Genomic DNA, 22,409 nt, shown 5'->3' with positions numbered 1-22,409 from the left:
ACTCTGCTAGTCTTGTCGTGCTCAGTCCTGGACTGGCATAACCTTTCTGTATGTGAGTTTGTCCCAGCTGAGTTCTTAATTACAGGCTAAGTGCTTCTAATTTATTACTTTCATCCTACTTTTACATTTGCTTTCAGTTTATTCAGTACCAGCCCTGAACCAAGCAGTGAGCTTAATTAACATTAAGCTTAATTGATTATTAGTTATTAGTGATAGGAAACACTCGCTGTGGACGTGTTCGGCTCATTATCATTCCCACCTGTGTCAGTTCTTCATAAACAGATCACCTATTGAGAGTGCTAAGTCTGGAAAAAGGAAAGATATTCTTAATTGCCGAGTTTTAGAGAAGACTGCACAAAGTGTTCTAGGTTAAACTATGCTAGTTTTGAAACCAAGGACCGTGGGCAGAGAAAGTCTAAAACTGTTAGAGGCACCACCCAATTATCTGTGGATCAGTGGTAATTAACAGTCCAGAGGGGTCAATAAAAACCCCAGCAAACACAGAAAAGGTCCCTAGGGGACACGACTGAGAGCCACTGTGGAAGAGGCTGGAGGCCCCTTCTGTACCGCGATTAGTGTTTAATGCAAATTGCCACTTTAGAACTACTACTGTATATGAACAAATACGAAAAACATCACCTCCTCCAAAACTGTGATATCTTCCTAAAGCCTTTCATTTTATTTATAATACATATTTGAGGTATTGTAGAAAAAAGTACTGTGTTTTCCCACCGATGTGAAGAATAAATGGAGGAAACAACTCCCCACCGCAGCCCCAGGCCACAAGAGGGCGCTGTAGAAGTTAACCAGTGGCGTCCTGTTCCAGTTTCACATATATATTCTGGACATGGTTTGAATGCGGTTTTGATGTGCCATGTCGGCGTGTGCAAAAGTTTGAATTACAAACAAGCATAATTCTAACAAACATCTACAGCTATTTACTCGTCTGCTTTCAACCTTTTCCTGGACTGCTGATGTGGATCCCGTGAAGCACGTTTTCGGAGGTGCGTTCGCTTTTAATTTGTTTTGCAGCCAGGTGCACAGGTGTTCTGATTGTCCTGTTCAGAAGATATTCCAGGCCGTGTGCGGGCGCACAATTTACATACTGTAATACTACAGCACACATCTGCAGTGTGCTGTAGTATTACCTAATGCTAACTGATGCACTTGAAAATATGAATGCTGAGTGATAAAATGAATTAAAAACCCCAGCCCCACCATAGAAAAAACAAATATACTGTTGTACAAAAGTTGCAAACGGTGAACTGGCATTGCTCTGTACTGTAGTGTGAGAAACAGGCACTTTTTCATTACAATTAAAATAACCTACAACACCTACCAGAATTCTTGTTCTGGTAAACCTCCTACCTTCTCCAGCTGTGCTCTCCACATTGTTGAACTTTTCCACAGTGCAAGTGACAAGAGATGCCCTATCCTACAGTATGTGAAAGATCACATAATCCCCTGTGATTCAGAAGTTCAGATCAGACTGGTGTCATTGCACCCTTCCATTTTAAGAGGGAGAGTAGTGAAATAAGCAACTTGCAGACCCCAGATGCAGCCCACACCAACCTGCATAGATTTTTTTCTGATGCTAGTTTATTCAAATTGTTCTGTGTTTTTGTTTGTTACACACGACTTAATAAAATGGGTTTATACAAATGCTGTCCATTTTGCAGGCTCTCCAGCAGAACGGCTCCCAGCTTCACCCTTCTTGAATTCAACTCTCGGGTAAGTACAGCACATTGGCTATTGTTTTTAATGAGTATTTATTCTCATTGTGTGCTTTTCGTGTAGTTCTGTTCTCTAACCACCTGGTTAAAATAGAATCAGCTTGAAAGTTTTTTTTTTTCCATAAAGAAGTCTGACTGTGATGAGCTACTTTCACCTTTCCCCCGTACACACTGATATCTTTAGCAGACAGAAGACTAGAGTGGAACCACATGTTTCTTAAACCTCCAATGTTTGGCCATTGGACCTGGGCTTCAGTTCAGCCCTGTAAAGGTCTTCTGTTTGATAAAGAAATTCAGTTTTTCCTTTTTGTACTCTGGAGTATTCACACCATTCATTATTGTTAAAATCAGAGCAGAACAGCTCCTTGGTAAAAAATCTGGTAAACTTGCACAAAGCGCTGCCTTCAAGGTCATTAAAAGTCAACTATGTGCTTCAGCCTTCTTTGCACTGTCTTGGTGATTTGAAACTACTAGATCATTGCCTAAACTGACGTTAGTGGGTGCCATGACAGTCTGAACTCTTACCACTGACCTGCCAAATGGGTCTTCTCAACCAGTACAAGACAAGTGTCCTGCAGCTTCTCCCATTTACATGCTAATCCAACAGTCTGAATGATTGCAGTCTGAAGTCAGTGTGCTGCAGCAGCTCTGGCTCGCCTAGTTTCCGACACCCTGGATTCCAGACAGAAGGACGGAAATGTTCCCCAGAGAGATGCTTCTGCTGTTGTAGTAAAGGCAAAACTCTGTCAACCTTGTGAACGTGTGAAGTGCTTTGCCTGTCGGGCAGCAGCTTATCTGTAGCACAAGGCAGCTGCTGCAAACAAAACATATTGTGCTGCTACATCAAAACAAAGTAACACAAAGGTTTTCAAGTCAAAGAGAAGCTACTCCATAATTCTGGCGCCTTTGCAGAAACTGTCCTGCAGTAGAGAAGAGTCCTGAGAGCTCAGGGGTAGATAAGAAAAGAAATTGAAAAAAGTTTTGCTCAGAAACCATTGCTTTCTTCCCAGTGATGGAAATAAAAGCTTTCCCATTAAAGGTGAATTAGCATGTACTTCTGATGGCATTGATAGATATTTATGAAAACATGTCATGTGCTTTGCAGTGTAGCTGGGTGAACATTTGGTTAATTTAGAAGCATTGAAGCGAACAGCAGTGTAGTAAATACAAATTAAGTAGCAGCACAAAGAGAAAGAAGAAAAAGTGATTCCTCAAGTTCTCTGCCCTTCCACTGGTTTCTAAACTCTCTGCAGGCTGTCCTTAATGGCTGCTCTCTACAATATGAAAGGAAAAAGCTTGCATGGTGCCAGATTTGATGGATGCAGGAGATGAATAAAATGTTCAAAGTCCATTTCCTTCTTTGTCTCTTGTGGACTCGCAGTATACACAGTCTCAGAATATTTCTGGAGGAAATAAAAGCCTTACTTTATTACAAATATTCTTTGGATATTCCTGACCTGTGTCTTGTCTATGTGATCTTGTGCTATATCTCTTTTTTTTTAGTCAGTTGAGAGCCTTTCCTTCTAGGGTGCTGACAACAGTCATGAAAATAATTAAATCAATACCATTGCATCACACATAAAAACATGTAAAATCACTTTACAGAGATCTACACAGCCTTTATCTGAGTGGACCATAGTGTGGGGAAATACATTTTTAGTAGAAGAGAAAAATGATAAAACTAGTTTATCCACTTCAACACCTTGCAGATGTTCCAGATGAGGCTGGCCCGAGCCTCAGATGTACTCCTGGTGTGATTGACACCTGTCCCAGGTTTTGGCCGTGCTCTATGATGGAATGGTTCTGGCTTGATGTAGCTGGTATACTATCAAACATATCTGGTGCAAACATAGCAGTGAGTCCCAAACTGATCCTGCTCAATGGCAACTCGAACATTGCTGTCTACTTTCATAAACTGTATTGTGACTTTTGTTTGCGTGTTTCACTGTGTCCAGATACTCTGTCTTGCTGGTCTGGTTGTAAACTTAAATCTTTTAAAGATAATTATTTTTTTTACTACAAAAAAGAGTGGGGACTATGTACATGTCACTCACAAAGTAGCATTTAATACTCAACATCAAGCAGAATGTTGCCACACTTAGTATGTGAGTAGATTGAAGCCAGGATGTACCCCTTGATCTTTGTACAAGTCTGTTGTTTTTGCATTGACCCATGGCTATAAAGATTTTAAAATCAAAATTAAGTGTAATGTTGTCTGAAGTGTACAGTATTTGAGAGTGCACATTGTAAAAATCCTTGAAACAGACTACTTTGACCTTACTTAAGAAACTGTTTCAGTAATATTTCATGGTGCGTTGGTGCTGGGTGGGTACTGTGATTTATTCTGACATTTTTAGGACGTATAGTATATGGTGGACTCCATTCTAGCTGTATGCCAAATTATGCCAAAGTAGGGCATGCAGAATATCTGAGATATGTGGAGACGAGGAGAAATGTTGTTGGTCCTTGAATCATTTTTATCATGTTTATTTGTTTTGACTTTTTTTTTGCAGCTTCACAGTCAATTTGTAGAGATGCACGCTGACTACATCCAGGGACTTCTTTGCAAATCCTCTGTGGACGGCTCCTGCTGTTATTACTTAAAGTAGATGAACAATTGCTTTGTATGCCAAATAAAGTAAAAATATGAGTACATACAGTACAAATGATCTTGAGCAACCCTGGGGAGATGGACAGCTTCATTTGTTCCAATAAGAAAGTAAAAATTGAAAAAAACTCCCATGACCCTTTTAAATAAAAGTAAGAAAAGTTACAGACATTTGGTCCATCTAGCCTATGTGGTAGTTAGTAAGTAATTGATGATAGAATCTCATCCAGCCTTTTTTTTTCAACAATATGGTTGGGTAGCTTATTCTTCAACTCTGTAAAAAATGTGCTGTTTCTTGTTTCTCCTCCTGATGCTGTTGCTTCACCTCTTAAATATAAATAGAGGTTAAAAGGGTGGTAAAGGTCACACTGAGAAAAGTGTGTTGAGCCAGTTGTTTACACAGAACTGAGAAACTCTGTTTGTCGTTAATGTCTGGATGCTTTTCTGTCCTCTTCCACGCACACTTTACCAAAAACTGGCTTTGAAAAAAGAGGACAGTTCCTGCACGAGCACAATCCGATGTACTGGACATGTAGAAAAGGAGTAAGGAAATGTAAGGGTGTCAGGAAATGTTTTGCTGGTGTTCTGTTTACAGAAATGTTGATGAAACTGAATGCTGAAATTCCTGCATATAGCAGGGCAGAACTGCACAGTCAGCACAGAGAAACCCACTGTGTTCGACCAGCCTCCTCCACCAACAGCTCAGCATCCCCTTGTTCACAAGCTACTGGGGTATGGATTGAGCTGTCAGCCACAGAGAGCTCCTCAATTATTCATGGAACAATATTGTCGTCTTAAGCGCTTCATCACAGCAATGGAACAAACTATGGAATTCAGCGCAAAATTCAAATAAGGCAATACAGTAGTTCAAATCCCGTCATTTGTTTATTGCTTCCACACCAAGACAAATCTTGTCACTCTTGGTGGGCTCTGAGACTTATAATTTCTTGGTGTTAGACAGCTTAAATATAAAATTGTAAATGCTTTTATACACACTCTATGATCATGTGTTGCAACATTACAGAATTACAGATTAGTTGTGTATAAAAATAAATGTTTAAATGTTTAAGCACAACAGTACTCAGGAGCATGTTTGGAAAAATTCTCTTATATTTTTCACATTGCGTATTTTACCTATGAAGAAGTATCTGACTTAAAGGCAGCGTTGTTTTTTTTATTGTATGCATGGTTAGTTTAATTGGAAAGCTAGGCATCTTGAGCTGAGCAGTAAGATAACCAAGTAGAGAATATAGGTGAGCTACCCATGACTGAGCCCCTTCCAGAGAGTCCATTGCACAGTGACAGCTTGTGTTTTTGCAGAAGCCTAATCGAAATACCTCATTACTTCCAGGACCCTGCAGCAGTGACAATATACACTACCGTACATTCTTCTCATTCTTTCCTCTGACAGAGTGCTGGACAGTCTAAAAACAGGACGAAGCCAGGACATACTTTTGGAAAAAATGGGGATGACAGATAAAAAACAGTGAACATCAATACCAATCAATTCAGGATCTATTCTGCACTTGACTCTGCTGCATGAGACAGCTGCTGGCGATAAAACACAGAACCGTGATTTTCTGCGTTCAGGAAAATTAAATCCATGCTCTTCTATTGCACACAGTTCACTGCAGCCAACTAATGGGCCAAAATGAGGTTCTGTGTAAGCATTTCTTAATGGGTTTCTTTTTAATACACACAGAAAATTGAGCACATTATTGCTTTTGTATTTATCAGTTTTTAATTACAACTGACAGCATGCTGGGACATTAGCAACTGCTTGAAGTGGCCCAGACTGAAGCGAGCGTTGTGCTGCTCCTCTGTATGGAAAGGCAGTGGCTGGCCTCACTAGATGAGAAGTCTGCCATAGCCTTGCTGAGTGGCTGTTTTTACAGCACTCCAGAGGAAAGTGGTGGGTCCTGCAGTGCTTTCTGGGAATGGCTAGACAGGTTTGCCGCTCATCACTGCGTGATACGTGCTTCCAAAGAGATCTGTCCTCTCTTCCTCGTGCACGGCTGGACTCTGCACTCTGTTCAAAATGTGCTTAAAAATCTGAATAGTTTTTGAATCAACAGATGTATGAATTATAATAGTTTTCACTATGAAGGGTTTTTTGTTTGTTTCTTTTTGAATTTGTATGTCTTAGTCAAGCAGCTTAAATTATTTCTATCTTGGTAAACTAGCATTAGCTGTTACTATAAAAAAGAAAGCACAAAGTTTTTCTATAAAAGTTTGATTTTATTGAAACAACTTAAGTTTGGTTTAAGAGCTCTCAGCTCTCTTAATGATACATTTTTCTGACAAAATAGTTGTCTAAGCTTCCACAGCTGAAGTCTGTTAAACAGGGGGTTAGTGTTTTGCCATGTGTGAAGTAATGTGTATTGTGGTGGCCTCATGCTGCTGTAGTTGACAGCTGTATTGATGTGTTTTTTTCACAACGTGGTTTTTTGCAGTGTACCTCTATAAAGATACATTGTGTAAACATTTTCTGAATCTTGTCTTTGCCTTCAAGGACAGATTCTACATTGCTGATAAAGTTCTTAATTTATGTTCATGACATTTCTGCATGGATTTCAGTGAGCAAAAGCCCTGGGTTCTCAAAGAAGATGCTCTAAGGCCTTCTTGCCCTCAAGAAAGGTTTGATTTCTGAAAAGAACCACAGACAGTATGTGATGCATATGAAACTTGTGATAGGTAAGTCACTTAAAGCCCCGTGCTGAGTCTGAGCCTATGGCTAGAAATAGATTAGCTTATAATACATAAATAGTAACTTGAAATGAGCTTTTTATTTGAAAACACATTAGCATATCAAATTATTAACATTATTCCAAAATAATTGATTCAAAGAAAACCCAGCAAAATAATAATAAACTGCTTCAAAATTACCCAGAACAATCCTATTTTAAACATTTCAATTAAAATCAATTTGAATTCGACAGACTCTGGAAACAGTCATTCAGGCTTTGGGTATGTTAATTACACTGCACAGTATATGATGGGATTGCCTGTCTCATGCACAATTTCTGGTCAAAGCAACTGTTTACTTGTCCCATTAAATGTCTTTTTTTTCTTGATAATATAGGTGAATTCTTTGCCAGCTACAAAATCTTCAGGCCTTACAATGGAATTTCACATGTGTTAACGTTTTCTAAAGTCTAAAAAAGATTTCTTACATACAAAATAAAAGGAAAAACACACTCAAACTGTGGCTTTGGGTGTAATTGAGACTCTGCATAGGTCTAATGCGGTGGTTGGAATTGTGCCATCATTTTGCAATTAAGCCATTTTCTTTTTTAGATGCTGAGCATTTTTCACTTCAGCTTTCAGCATATTTTTAAGCCATGTTTATGAATAAGCCTGAAACGGGAAAAGATGCATTCTTTCATTAAGTAAATTGGCAATTAGCAACCCTTGTATAGTTTACAGCTCTATAACAGACTTCTTCTTGGTGTTGCAGACTGATAAATTTTAAAATTAGTCATGGGATAGGCATTTCTGGATTCTTGCACCAAAGATAAGCATATTAACTTCCTCAGCATTATAATTAAAAGTTGTAAATTACAGAGTATGTATTCAGACTTCTGTTTTGTTAGACTAATCTGTTTTCTGTGATTATGAATTTTAAACATATGTAGTGTTTTAAAACATTATTGAACTGTTAACATTTTTTTAAATCACATTGGTATGAAGTTATTATTAGAGCTTATCAGTGCTATTTTCCAATTGTATTAGCATTACAAAGTAGTAAAGTTAAAAAAGTAAGGCAAATATTACATTTGAATTCCCAAACTTCAATTTTTAGTAAATTATTTTCCAGTGTTACAATCCATATCCTACGGATATTTATCATAGCTTTACAAAGTACTGTAAGTACTTTATTTACACCCCAGAGTTCATTTGTTATCGTAGTAATTGCTTTTATTGTTGGGGGGCTAAAAACTCCAAGAACTGTGCAGAGCAATTTAGTTTTGTTTAGAAACTTGCCATGCTCTTTTGACATACACCTAAAACTCAGGACAGCAACCCAGATTCAGACAAGTGTCATTGTCTTTTCTCAGTGGCTGTTTTTTACTGCAGAAAAAGGAAAAAGGTCACCCACAGGCATACAAAAGTATTATAAACTCTGAGGCACCCAAGCAAACTGCCACAGTGTGTATGGAAAATAAGATTGATGTGATGAAAGAGAAACATACCCCATCAAAGGTGGTTGCCAAGCAGCACAGCTTTGTAAATAAACAGTTCCAGTCCTGTCAATCTGTGAAACCTTTCATGAACAGGTAAAAATAACAAGTTACACTGTCAGTCTGCACCGTAAGCAGAGTGAATGGTCAGTTTAAGGCTTAACTGTCCTTATTGCACTGGGCCTCTGCACCAGCCCTCTGAATAACCTTTAAAAAAAGAAAACTTTGTCAAATGTGCTTGCTGACCTTTCGCCCAGTGGTCTGCATTTCCACTCTCCTCTTCTTTTCTAGGGTCAGTGTTGCAGTCTGCAGAACCCTAAACACTCTGTTAATGCACTCCATTTGAAAGTGACAGTAACAGATGGGTAGGTGTTATTCTGATTAAGAAATCTGCTGCGGTCTGCGATTTCCGCTTTGGTGCTTTGATTTTGATTGATAACAAACATGAGGAATCCTTGGAGAATTTATCAATGCAAACTCATTGTCTGCACTTGTGGACAGCTAGGGAGAAAAGTCTCATTCCCAGCATTGTACCAGATATCAGCATAAAGTAAAATCGGGAAATTTGTGGATTTAGAATTGTCCTCTATCATAAATTATGATAACCCCTTTAAAATAAAGGATAATTCCTTGTGACAATCCATTCATTTTGTAAACTGCTTTATCCAGTACAGGGTCACAGCAGGAGCTAGAGCCTAACTGGGTAAGCAACACAATTCATTGCATGTGAAAAATAAATGGTAATGAAAGTGTACCTCTGTCTTTTATCCCATTTATTTAACTTCTTAAGTTCCTTCTTTTCATAACAACAAATGTTATAAATGAGAGAAGGCCTTTCAGCCTGTCTACCTCATTTGTTTTTCAGTAGTTAATCGATCCAAAGATGACATCCTGGTGTCTCTCGAAGGAGGCCAGTGTATCAGCTTGGCTAGGAGGATTGTTCCATACTCCCACAAATGTTTGTGTACAGAAATGCCTCCTGTTTTTAGTTTTAAATGCACTTGCATAGTTTCCATTTGTGTCATCTGGAAAGAGTCCAGTAACTTGACTTTTAATACTTTAGTCTGGTCTGACATAGTCTTTCGTTCAAAGTTAAAAACATTTGATTTTTTAGCTGTTTAGTGTACGATGTTCCTTTGAACTCAGGAATGTATCTGGTTGCTCATTTCAGAACTAACTCAAAATATACTGTATATTCTGACACCCTCTTTTATTGGTTCCCTGCATGCAGATGTTTACATGAGCAAGTCTTTTTCACAAGCAAGCACAGCATTTTCCATTTCATGTCTGTATTTTGTTTTTGCTACCTGCATTGCAACACCATGCACTTGTCTACATTGTCATTGGCCAGGAGTTTTTCCCCATACTGAATATTGTCTGAGCCGTTTTTAATTTCTTCTCCAGCTTCTACAGTGTTTGCCATATTTTCTCCTTGGCATTATCTACAAACTTGAAATGTTTGCCTACCATGCAGGAATCCTGGTAGCTGATATAATGTGGAAGGGCCGTGTTCCTAATAAAGATCCTTGTTGCACTGTACTAATTACAGCAGTTTGATCATTTACTTATCTTTATCCTGTCCATTAAGCAATATATTATTTAAGTGCAAACATTACTTTGAATGTCTACTGTCTGCAATTTGAGAATTTTTCATGAATGATTATCTATCAAAGCAGTCTGCAAATCTACATATAATATATGGCATGTTCTTTATGTCAATTACTACTGATTTTTGGTCAAAGAAATGTTAATTACTCAGAACTTCTATCATTAAATCCATGTTTACTACCCCTTAGAATCCTACTGCCACAGAGATGATTCTCTAGTTTAGATCTAATTATTGTTTCTGTAACCTTGCATATAATGAAAGAAAAGACTTATTGGTCTATAATTACTTACTTCAGTTTTGTCACCCTTTTTATGGAGGAGCACTACATTAGCAATTTTCCAGTCAGTGGGTATTACCCCCATCTCCAGAGACTGCTGGAAGACTTTGTTAATGGCCTATGAATAACATCTCGTGTTTTCTTAAGTGGGAGGGGTATAATACCATACGGCTCAGGAGATTCTGAGCTTTTACATTGCTATATGACTGTGCCTTATAATAAGAAACGTCATCTTATAGCACAAATTGGCAATGCCAGATAATTCCAGGAGTGCAACACCATTCTGAAGCAATACCCTTGGGGCCTCCGAAGCATTTTAAACCTGTCATGTTAAATCTTTTGTGGTGCCTTTAAACCTTGTTTTTTCCGCCCATGTGCAGTAAATGTTCACAGCTCACTTCCTTTGGCATGAGACAATGAACTGCGCGGTGCTCTAGTAGGGTGATCCTCAGTCTCTTCTCAGTTAAGATTTTAATTAACTTATTTCCATCATTGTAGGAAGCACTTTGTATAAACAAATACTGTGGTGTAACTGGTTCAACTGAACTGTGAAACATCAGGTACGATATTGAGTCTCTTCAATAAGAGAAAGAATGTTTCTTAAGAACACAAGGAAGCTGCTCAAGGAAAGGGCACTCTCAGGGGGCTGAATGTATAATAAACACTGTTATAGATAAACAGCCCTAGGATAATTTCAATTACTGCTGCAGTTTTAAAGGACTGAATGTCTTCTGTTTAGAAAAGTAAAAGTTATCTTACCTGCTTTGCTTTGATTAAACTTTTTGTCTTATCCTTTTCAGGAGGTTACCCAAGGGTTTCCAATCCTTGTTTTAAGTGAGTTCACTCTCACGCTTACCCTTAACAACCAGGTCTCTCACTGGGACCAATTTGATTCTGTTGCTTTTCTGTATTTGCCACAGTAAATATATGGGATAAGATTAAAGGTTAACATTCTGTTTTTTGCCATGTTTTCTAAATTTTCTTGAGTCCTTTTAATAAGGGTGAAAGATGCTCTGCTTATTGTTAGGTTTTTATTGTGTGCTTATTTTAATTTCACAAGGAATAACAACATCCAAGAATCATATGCTTTTGCAAATGTTTGAGTATTTAAGTACAATAAGTTTTGGTTTAAGTTGTAGCCTGAGCAGTGGGGCTCAACCCCCCATTCAGACATTCAGAGAGAGGAGTTCACCAACAGGGAGCTGCAAAGGTGGTGGTTGGGTGAATGCAAACAATGCAGTAAGAGGTGTGCAAGAGTTATGTACAGTACAGTACATAGTAAAAGTCTGAAATGATGTGATTTGAAACAGCTGGGTGAGATTGTGTTGTCTGTTGTTATCCCTCCTGAACTTCAGTTAAGAACTTTAATTTAAAAAAAATCCAAACTTGAACCCCATATGATCTGGGGATTTAATATTAAAACTGGATTTTTTTTTAAATGTGTATATATTCCCAAAAAATCTTTTTCAGTGCTTGGGTTGGTAGTCACTAATTGATCTGAGGATCTTATCCAGCACTTTCACGTTAGGAGCCAGGGAATCAGTTTCAACATCCATCAGCATTAGCAACAGAGCTGAGTTTTACATGGTATTTCTTCAGAGGTTAGATACCAGAGCAGCATTAGCATGTAAATGAGTTGCAAAAGAACAGTGAGTATTTTACTTTTCAGTGCGGAATTAACTTCTACTTATTCCTTTGTCTTACACTACTGTTTTTCATAAGTAGACAAAATTAATGAATTCTTATATTTTCTTTCTTGGCCAGAAACTTAGTGACGCACTGAGAGCTTCATTCAACAACATCAGTATTCATTGGCATGAATATTCCCCATATGTTCTCATAAGCATCTTTCAAAGTATGTATTACAAAAATATGATCTTTTTTAGTACAAATTAGTACAGATATATTTGTTGTTCTCCTTCCAGTGGTTTTGACCATGGAGAAGTTTTGAGACACAGACACTGGGGGGGAAAGGCAGTCCATTATTTTTGCACTGCGTTGAGTCATGTGTGTGGAACAAACAGTGGTGGGATAGGCAGCAGTAAGGTTGGTCGAGATATGGGTGATGGGTTGGTGAAGGAGTGAATCAATCTGTGCGTGTTCTTGAAGTGTGACTGTATAGTAAACTGAATTAGTTTTGCTGAATGAAGTGGCACCTAATGAGATGAGCCTGCAGTATCTAGACAGAGACAGCAGTGCTCCAGTCAAGTAGATTGGCATTATGGTCTGGGCCGTGCTGACCAGTGTGTGAGCATTGCACTTCCAGACGAGGTGAGCCAGCTGCACTGGGAGTCCTGTGATGATCACAGAGAGGACATCTCACAACATGCATCATTTTCTTCTGTACCCACTTCAAGGTATAAATGCCTCTTTGATTCTTGTTTGTTGTGATGTTTTTTTCTAATTGTGGGGGAATTAAATACAGTAGCTATCAATCTCCGTAAGAGGTTCTGTTGTTTGTATTTTCGTTTTGTTTTGTTTTGTTTTGTTCGGTCGTGGAAAAAGGACGGGGCTGGTGGTGAAGCCCAACTTGTAGCGCACCCATCGTGGGAGGTGTTTCGAACATACAGTACTTATTTTGTTGCTTTGCTCACAGACACTTAACAAGGCCATGTGGTCAATTTTTAATGAAGACGGGCTACCACGTATGTGTGCCTGGGATTTGGAACGGAAATCACTGTTATGTTTTTATGGGGTGAACAGCCTTCTTAGTAAGTCAACACAGTCCTTTGAATAAAGTATTAATGCACTCCAAGGGATGTTATTTTTCCTTTTCTTACCATCTGTCTAGCCTGATTCATCACTATTTTTAGCTCACAAATTAAAATGCTTTCAGAGCTCTTACGTTTTGAATATGCAGTCGCAGTTAAGAAGCTATCATGCTTAAGAAGCTATCTAAGATATACGGTTCTGTGCAATATGTCCACCTCTTGCTTGTTGTTGATATAAGGTAAGTGCTTAAGAGGAATGTAAAATTATCACATTCTGTAACTCTAGGAGAGGCACACTGGAGAGGAAGGCTATTGTCAAAACATTTTAAATGAGAAGAAAATCAGGTCAGGGTGAAAAGCAGAACTTCCTTGAGAGAGAGAAGATGCAATAAAAAAGTAGACCTTCACTCTCACTATGGCTATAGTTGTGTTTACAGACCACAAAGTAAGAGACGGTAGTAACAAGGATAAAAATTGGAATGGAATTAAAGCCTATATAAATAAAACACAAATCAATATTAAAAAATAAATGTTTGGGCCATTTCCAAATTGAAGTGCATGGGCCGCTTGTTTCTGCAGCCTTGTTCCTTTGCTCCCATTCCGTCTCGGTGTCTGACGTGCGTCTCTCCATCACAGCCTGCCAGCTGCACCCCGGGCCTGCGCTGGCTGTGCTTGCAGCTCCTGACAGGGAGACTGTCAATGAGGGTTTTCACAGGGGAATGCAGAGGATGCTAATCAGTCTAAAACCTGTGAGGCTGGCTAGGACAGCCTCGCCCAACCTCACAGACACAATTTAATAAAGGCCCTGGAAACATAAATACATTGAGAGAATGTGATGCTTTTTATGGGTTAATTTGAAAACAACATGAAAGTACGGTTGTTCACAAATCAGAAAAGTTCCCCTATTAATTTTGGAGACCAGGTAAAAGATGGCGTTCACAAAATTGATCATTGTGCATCTCCAATTGTTCCGAATACTGCAGAGGTCACATGTTTGAGCAACTATTATGTTTGAGTTAGTTTTGCAGGTCTAAGTGAAGGACTATTCCAAATGTTTTTGCAAGGTCCGCTTTTGCATGCAGTCTGCTTTAGCATGTGCAAGAGCTATGGGTTCTTCAGCAGGAAGCAGACATTTTTTATCCATATCTAGTGAGCTGCAAGCCACAAGAATGTGTAATACCCTTTAATTACCAACACACTCACCGCTGGTTCTCATTCACAGAGAGCAAAAAAAAGACAGCAGTCACTAGGAAATACTGTCCTTCCAGACCTGAGGGAAGGTCGCATTAGTCACAGTCCTGTCCTGTCTACTACATGAGATCCAGAGGCTTCTGGGCATCACCGTACTTTCTATTTGGAAAGATTACACCTTGTCTTCTCTAGCTTTCTACTTCTTAATTTTTGAAGTGTTTTAAAAATTCTTTATCCCATGTATGTATTGAAACAATAAGAAGGCAAGTTGTAAATTAGTATTCTTTTCACACATTGTCTGAAGTTTTCCTTGGGCTGCCTATGTATTGATGCTTGTTTGAGTCTCAGCTCTCTTGTTTTGCACATATTCAGCACATTTGATTTGGTTGCTCCACATCTTTTCCAATTAAAATGCAGATTTCTCTAACCCAGACATTCAATTCTCCACAGCTGTAAATATTCAAATACCTTTACAAGGCTTTCAGAGCAAAAACAGAAGATGGGTATGAAACTCAAGTCACTGAGTTAAAGAGAATTAAAGTGCAGAATATATCCTACACCAACATGCTTTTTCAAGCTGCATCTCATACTGCAGGGTCTCTGGGATTCCTGTGCCTTTAAATCCTGTCAAAAACATTAACAAAGCAATATTGTCTCCTGTTTTTTTTAAACATCGCTGGAGGTTTATAAGTAAAAGCCTGAGAGATGTATCAGAAAATAAAAAGTAGAAAGTCATGCACAGCCTGCAACACTGAATGTGCTCAATCTAGGAAAGAAATGAATGTGTCCTTCTGGCATCTGATGGCTTTGTTAAGGTGTTAATTTGTGGTGCTGTTTTTATATTGTTTTTGGGATAAAGGGAGATGTATGACATGAAAATAAAAGCAAATAAATAACTGGGTCCAAACCTCACCCCAGAACTGTCAGTGTGCTTGAAAACTAATAGAGGATGACAGTGTCTTGGCATGTGGAGATGGTCCCTTGGGGAAAGACTGAGCTAATGGAGGTGACAAACACCAAACTGATAGAAAGGTACAGACTGCCTGCCAGAGGATAAGTCCTGTACATCTATTGTTTGGACTAAGAGAGAGGACAGTGTGGATGTTTCATTTTGTATGCGTATTTTTCATAATATAACTAATTTTAATAGAAAATAGCTATTTAATATCCACTTAAACAAGTGTCTGGTACAACATAAAATTCATTTGATCTGCAGCATTTTTATTTTGTGATTTTTCTGAGCGATATTAACTCCATGTGCAGTTCTCTTGCAAACTATTTTTTATCAGATGTTTCCTAATTGACAGCTGAACTGTTCAGTGCGTTATTGTTTATTATTTTAATTTGTTGTGGTTACTCCATCAATGGATTGTTGAGGTATTAATGCTAAGTGCATTAATATTTGAATTATTATTGTGGTTTTGATTGAGATTATAGTACATTTTGGTATAAAATGTGTGACATCCACTAACAGAGTACTTGGAAGCCAAATGCATAAAAAATGGTTTCTAGAATTTCTACCCCAAAATAAAAACATGAGCAAAACCAATATTTAGAACTCTGAAAAGTAACAAGGGTGGAATATCATTTAAGAGCAGCTCTGTTCCTTCTGCTTCCTTTGCAGGAAGAGCTCATCGTTTCCATTTTCCAGCCATTGCACCTGATAAACTTTCTCTCTTTATATCTGCAAGTGCATACTGATATCCCCTCGCTTTTTCTTGAATCTCTCCTTCATTAGACTCGTGGAGAAGTCTATGACTGACGCCTGCTTGACAGCAGATGATAGTGGCTTGAAATACTGTGAATTGAGCTCTCACTGGTCCACAGAACAAGAACATTTTTAAATGAACACTGCAGGAGGAGAGCCCACGTGCTGTCTGTCACCTCTAGACGATTCATGCTTTCGGTGTGCATCTGAGTATGCATGTTAATTAAGAAGGCAGGGAACAACAAAACACTTGTAAATACTCTTTTCCGACGTGTTCCCAAGGATAAGGAATGTCTTTGTCTAAAGAAAAAGCATGCGTATTTCAAAGGTGTTATTTAAAGGATGGCTTGGAATATAGCAACTTTCTATACTGTGTGCGCTGTATCCTAAATGTTCTGCTGCTCTTTCGCCATATTGTGAATATGTTTAGGTTTCGTTGTGCAGCAGTATTGAGTAATTTAAGGTGAGGTGGTTAGGGTTGGGAGTGGGCTTAAGCTGTTATCGCAAGTGCTGTGCATGTTTTCCACTCCTGCTGTATGATGCATCCTTGCGGTTGTGGAAAATGGCCATTTGATGCCAAGTTACCTGACAGTGGTTACACTTCTTGTCTATCTCGTGGGGGGTTAAACAGTTCTCTTTCCTGCTGGTATATAGGATTTGCCTTTAATTTAAAATGATTATAAAGGTGGCTTAAATTCTTTTGGTTTTCAAATTGAGTGACTTCATGCTCTGGCTAAAATTGAGAAATGTGTTGATTCTTTATTTTTCTTCGTGTTCTTGTTTTGTTTTCTATTTTGGAATAATGATTTAAAAATTAATACTAAAGACAACGGCTCTTGGCAGCCCGAGTTTTCAGCCCCAGTTGTGGATCAGTAGTTCACAACACAATGCAACATTGAATGAATTGACAGGTCTATGCAGCTGTTCAGCAGCAGTGCTAGAAAATATGAATTCTTGAATTCCACAAAGAATGTGATAGTGGCAGGTTGTCACCAGCCCTTCCATCAGCTCAGCTACAGATCTGATCAGCTTGCCCATCGAAACCATCTCCCAAGTCGAGCCAAAATAGCGATAATAGTGGAAATCAATTGCCAGAAAGAGCAGTCTCTTTCAGCTGGGCTGTGGCTTATAAATCCTGCATGCAAAGTGTAGCCCAAGGCAATATGCTATAGAGCCCTAAATAACTTTCAAATTCTTCACTCACAAATTGTGCTGGCAGCTATAGATCTCAGAACTGTGTGCCACATTCTTTGCTTTGAGCACTTACATTCAGCTGCCCAGACTGTCAACATTTAATACAAGACAAACACCTAGTAACCTATTTAAAGCATAAGCTTAAGGCTGTAATTTTTTCCAATATAGAGCTGTTTTTAAAGCATGTTTTTTTTTCATATTTCTATAGTTAGAAAACTTTTTTGCCATGAAACAAAAGTTCAAAGCTCTTAAATTTTGTAACACTTGAGTCTGATCTTTCAGTTGCACTTTCTAATTTTAAAGGAACAAGTAACAGGTTTATTCCACGCTGGAAAGAGAAGAAAGAAAACAACGTTTCGGCCGTGGAGCCTTCCTCAGGTGTCAGGCACACCTGAAGAAGGCTCCACGGCTGAAACATTGTATTTTCTTTCTTCTCTTTCCAGCGTGGAATAAACTTGTTACTTGTTCCTTTGCAGCTTACCCATCCTGACGCAGCTACACACCCTTTCTAATTTTAGGCTAGCCTGTATTTAAGATATGTCTGTAATTTATATTAAGGATTAAGTGTAAAAATTGCCTTATCATGTGATCTAAGAAAAAGATACAGTACTTGTGTCTAACAGGCCTTTTAAAGAGGTAAAATCTTGAAGTGTCACGTGGGGCTTTGCATCAGTGAGACTGGAGAAAAACTTGGCAAACATCCATATTTTTCAATTTCCTGCTTTATTAGTATTTTTATCTCTGGATAATTCCCCACTAATAATGTTTTGCTTGCAGTCTAAATCTTGGTTATGAGTTGTGGCATTCAAAAATGTGGGATGATAATTAAACAAAGCTCACTAAGCTGTCTCTCAAGAAATATGTTTTGATCGATTTGCATTGTTTGGATGCTGCATAGCCGGGTTACAAACAAGAATAGTTTTGATGACTAAATGCCTTACACTTTATTTTAGACCTATGTTTTTTATTTCTATTTTATTGAACTCTGTCCAAGTGCCACAGTGATTTTTCAGGAAGCCCTAAGCACCACTAAAGCCAGGAGTTACGTTCCCACACTCCTCAGCAGTAAGGTTAACATCAAAGACGCGAACAGTTCATTAAACAAGCCAATAGAGTGGTTCAGTCTGAACAAACCCACAGGCCCTAATGCACTTTCTGGTGTAAATCCTACCTCTGAAAAGGGAAAAAGCTTTTTTAGTTAACTTATTTTGAGGCCACTTAAGAAACTTCACACACCGGAGCACTCGCAATTCTCGATTTTGCATCTGAGTTACAGTTTGTACCCCCCTGCCAGAAACAGCACCAGGCCCAATCCATTCTGATGTCTCTTCTCGTTGCATCCTCGTTTTAAAGTGTCAGCTGCCAGAAGCATTTTTTTAAGGAGCAAGACAACCACTTGCTTTGATTCGTCTCGCTGCTTAGGTTTAACGCTGACCCAGAATAAATAAGCTGAAATGAGATAAAATGTGATGGCAGTAAGATACGGACTGAAGGACTGCAGTGAAGCCTGTCAAATGACAATTTTTCTTTTGGAGCCAGCGCATTGCAGTTTTGTTTCTTGTGCTTTGTTCTGTCCCACAGCTTGGTCAAGCTGCTGTTTTCTTCACTAGAGCAGGGCTCTTCAGCCCTGGTCCGGGAGAGCCCCACTCCAGTCATTAGGGCATCCTAGATCACCTGTCATTTAAAAATTATAGACACTTGTTTGAACAATTGATCAGTTAAGCAAGTAATATTTTAATAAAATCTTTGAGGGCTGGAGGATATTCTAATTTTTATTCCAAACAATCTCTAAAACACTTAGTTGAACAGGCAACATGTTTAATTGATCATAGATAAATTGCTCCAGGCCTTTAGAAATGTTTTATTTAAAGTCTATGAAATCTGCTGGTCTTGGGGTTTCCAGGACCAGGGTTAGAAACCCCTGCATCAGAGGATGCTTTGTGATCTACGCAGTTGTATACCAGGTGCATATATAGAAAAGACTTGCACACTTTACCCTTACAGATGATAAAACTTGTTCTGTAATGCGGATGGGAAAATGGCAGCACAGGCTACACAGAGTCCCTTAGGAATATATTCTCTACATCCTTCTGACGAAGGTGAAGTCTGATATGAATTCTAATGGGAAATGTCTTTGTAAAATAACACCAGAAAGCCAAATTGTTTCCTTTATTCTTTATTCTTATGCAAATGTTTTTGCACTAAAGGCATGCCTTTGGATATAATGACCAGAGCTAATGGGTTGGGCTGCATTACTGAGTTAACCCACTAGCGTGAAACATGAAATAAAAATAAAAGTCTATCATTGCATGCAAAAGGATTTATGAGCAGAAAATAGTGTGGTTTCAAATGAGCATCTGGGACCCTGGAGGATATAAATCCATCGTGCCAAATTAAACGTTGATGAAAAGTCATTGAAAAACAAAGATTCTCTCCTGCCAGTAGAGTTTCAAGGGCCTCATTTCGAAAGCCTTAAATCTAAAGTTCTTTACTTTATTATCTTTTTTTTTTTCCCAAGGTCTGATTTTAATATCTAAAAAATATTTCAGTTTCCCCAAAGTGATTTTTGATATTGGTGGGAGCGGATCAGAGCCATTTTTTCTAAAATAAAATTTTATTTTAAACTGATTATCCAGAAAGCTTTCATGACACAAAACATTTGTGTTTTTTGCTCAGTACTTTATTGTAGATGATAGAGCATCTACAAGTATTTCAGTGCTCGGATGCAGGAGGGACCGCACTTACTGGGAATCCCTTGTTTAGAAAGGGATTCGGATTCTGTAATTGTCAGCCTGGCTATTTCAGATATAACAGACTGATTATTCTTAATCAGTAAGGCATTTGGCAGCCCCAACCTCTGTGGTATTTCAAATCAAACATGAAAGGCTTGTTTGCAGCTATCAATGAGAATAATATTCTCTTGTCATGTGTCAGATTCAACATGTTCCTGGGATGAGCAGACAGCCTTTCACTTACAAAGCTCTGTTTTGGTACCAATTCAATTTATAGCAAAACTGAAAATTCCCTTCCCCCATCTGCGTACTGCCAGTCACTGTGGGATTATCCTCAGTCTGCTTTGGTTAATTTTATCTTTTATTAATATGTGTATTTGGGCTGCGCAGCAAGCTCTTGATAACAGAGGAAGACATCTGCTAACAAAAAAAGGGAATAATTAACTGGTCCCCAAAGCGGCAGGAAAATGCATTTTCCTGAAAGATTTAAAAATGATTTGCAAAAGTTAGGTCCATTTTCAAATGACTTTGAGTCATCTGTTATTTGCTATGGGAGTATGTCTCAGACAACAATGCACTAGTTTTAATGCTAAGATTCCCTGTGGGTTTTTTTAGATCTAGCTCTGAAATGTCTGATTCATCGGAGGGGGGTGTAATAGTCCAATCCAATCCATACATTTCAGGATTCTTCCTGCTGCCCGGCTTGCAGCAGCAAAGAGGGAATTTACGTGGATTTAAGTGGACAGAGAGGGAGACGGACACAAAAACAAAAATAGTTTGTTAGGAACCTTTTATTCTTCTTGCATCAACCTCTCTGTTGTGGGAACAGAAGACAAAAACCTTGCTCATAAAGAATTTTGGAAAAAGCAAGTGAGCAGACTATCTTTAGGGTGCAAAGTTACCATCAGCAAGACTGAAAACGATAACCTGGTCTCTTTACATTTCAGAAGCTAAGCAAGGCTGGGCCTGGTCCATACTAGGGTGGGAGACCTTAATTTCAAAACCAAGTCAAGCCCCAGTCAGGTGATCAGGGACTTTGCGCTGTACAAGATGCAGAGGTGCTGTCTAATGGGTGAGACGTTAAACCCAGGTCCTGACTATTGGAGACTAATTAAGACTAAGTGATAATGTTCATACTGTAGAGTATTGGTGTAAATCCTTGTAACTTGGATACTCACTCTTAGCACTGATAAGCACTAGTATTAGTATTATATACAAAACTGATCCAATCCTTTACATGTCAACATTTCCAAAGCAAGTGATGAACCCCATTTTGTTTTCAAACTCTGAAGTTCATCTCAGGTGTGTAGTGGCTTAGCTCCTGGATGTGAGGTTCACTGGTGATGAGGCAGAGCTCACAGCCCCTGGTCTCCACGGATACCAGGCACTTTCGCACAAGGAGTCAGACGCCTCCCAGAGCTGTATAAACTGTCTGGGGCCTGTTGTTCCGGTTAACAGGTGCTTATTCCCTCAGCCCAGGATGTTTAAACCCTGATCTGCCACTGATCAGGTGCTCTGTCCTTGAGTTACCTCCTGACCAGGGTAGTGTTTGCAGCACAGCCACCCCCCTTTCCAGAAGGACACTCAGCCAGAATTCAGCCCAGATATGTCTCCATCTGTCTTAATTCCACTCTGCCTGTCAGCACCCCATCTGCCCAGCCAGGCCCTGGACCACAGACGCTGAATCATCCTTCAGTCGGCAACCCTGCGTGGAGGCACATCCGCCCAGCCCGAGCGTCTCCGATGGCGGCACTCGTCTGTTAACGCCTCCGCCAGGCTTCGCTCTCCAACCTGCTTCAGCTTCTTCCGTCACCTCTCGTCACTCTCCAAGCCTTTACACGGATCGAGCTTTTGGATTTTGGATTGCTTTTGGATTATACAGCCTGTCGGCAAGATGCAGCTTTCTTCATCTGCTCGCTGCGTCCTAACAGGTGACACAGGCGATATTGTGTGGGACGTTTTCCTCTGTTTACTGACACTTTATGCAGCAGAGTGAGAAAAAAGATTGTGTTGGTGGCTGAAGTCCTGTCCCTGCCAGTACCTTGAATGTCTGAGATAGCTGAGGTTTCATATCCACTCATAATTTCAGAATGCATGATTGCGAGATGCCCAGCTTTTCAAATTGTTTAGAAAAAAGGAGAAGCTTGTATAGCAATAGCTGGAAGGTGTCGTAATCCGAATTATGGACGTAACACCTTTTGATTTTACACAGTATTTAACATACAGAGTTGTATTTTATGTGTGTTTGTCATGAATTAGAGCAAAACTGTAGGACAGTGCTTCCCTCCACATGCCTGTGATGTGTGCTGTAATTACAGCTCTGTAGGAGCACATACCTTGTGATTATGATGTTTTGGATTTTTGTTTCTCCTAGAAAATGACAGTGTTTACTGCCTCAGTCACCATTAAGAACTAATACAGCTTTGGATTTCATCCACTAATGCTGTATCATTAAAGAAAGTGTT

At 39.1% G+C, this 22,409-nt stretch overlaps 1 long non-coding RNA gene across 1 annotated transcript; it reads left to right on the top strand.

Annotated features, from left to right (window-relative positions):
* The first annotated feature begins 841 nt into the window (after positions 1–841).
* On the top strand, positions 842–5,434 carry LOC148654174 (uncharacterized). Its single transcript, XR_015924984.1, has 3 exons — positions 842–1,004; positions 1,680–1,731; positions 4,247–5,434. It is a non-coding gene; the product is annotated as an uncharacterized LOC148654174 (long non-coding RNA).
* The last annotated feature ends 16,975 nt before the right edge of the window (positions 5,435–22,409 follow it).

Source organism: Lepisosteus platostomus, chromosome 10, assembly GCF_059453375.1.
Source record: "Lepisosteus platostomus isolate fLepPlt1 chromosome 10, fLepPlt1.hap1, whole genome shotgun sequence".
Taxonomy (NCBI): domain Eukaryota; kingdom Metazoa; phylum Chordata; class Actinopteri; order Semionotiformes; family Lepisosteidae; genus Lepisosteus; species Lepisosteus platostomus.
The sequence above is the reverse complement of the archived record's forward strand: the minus strand, read 5'-3'. Positions and strand labels throughout refer to the sequence as shown.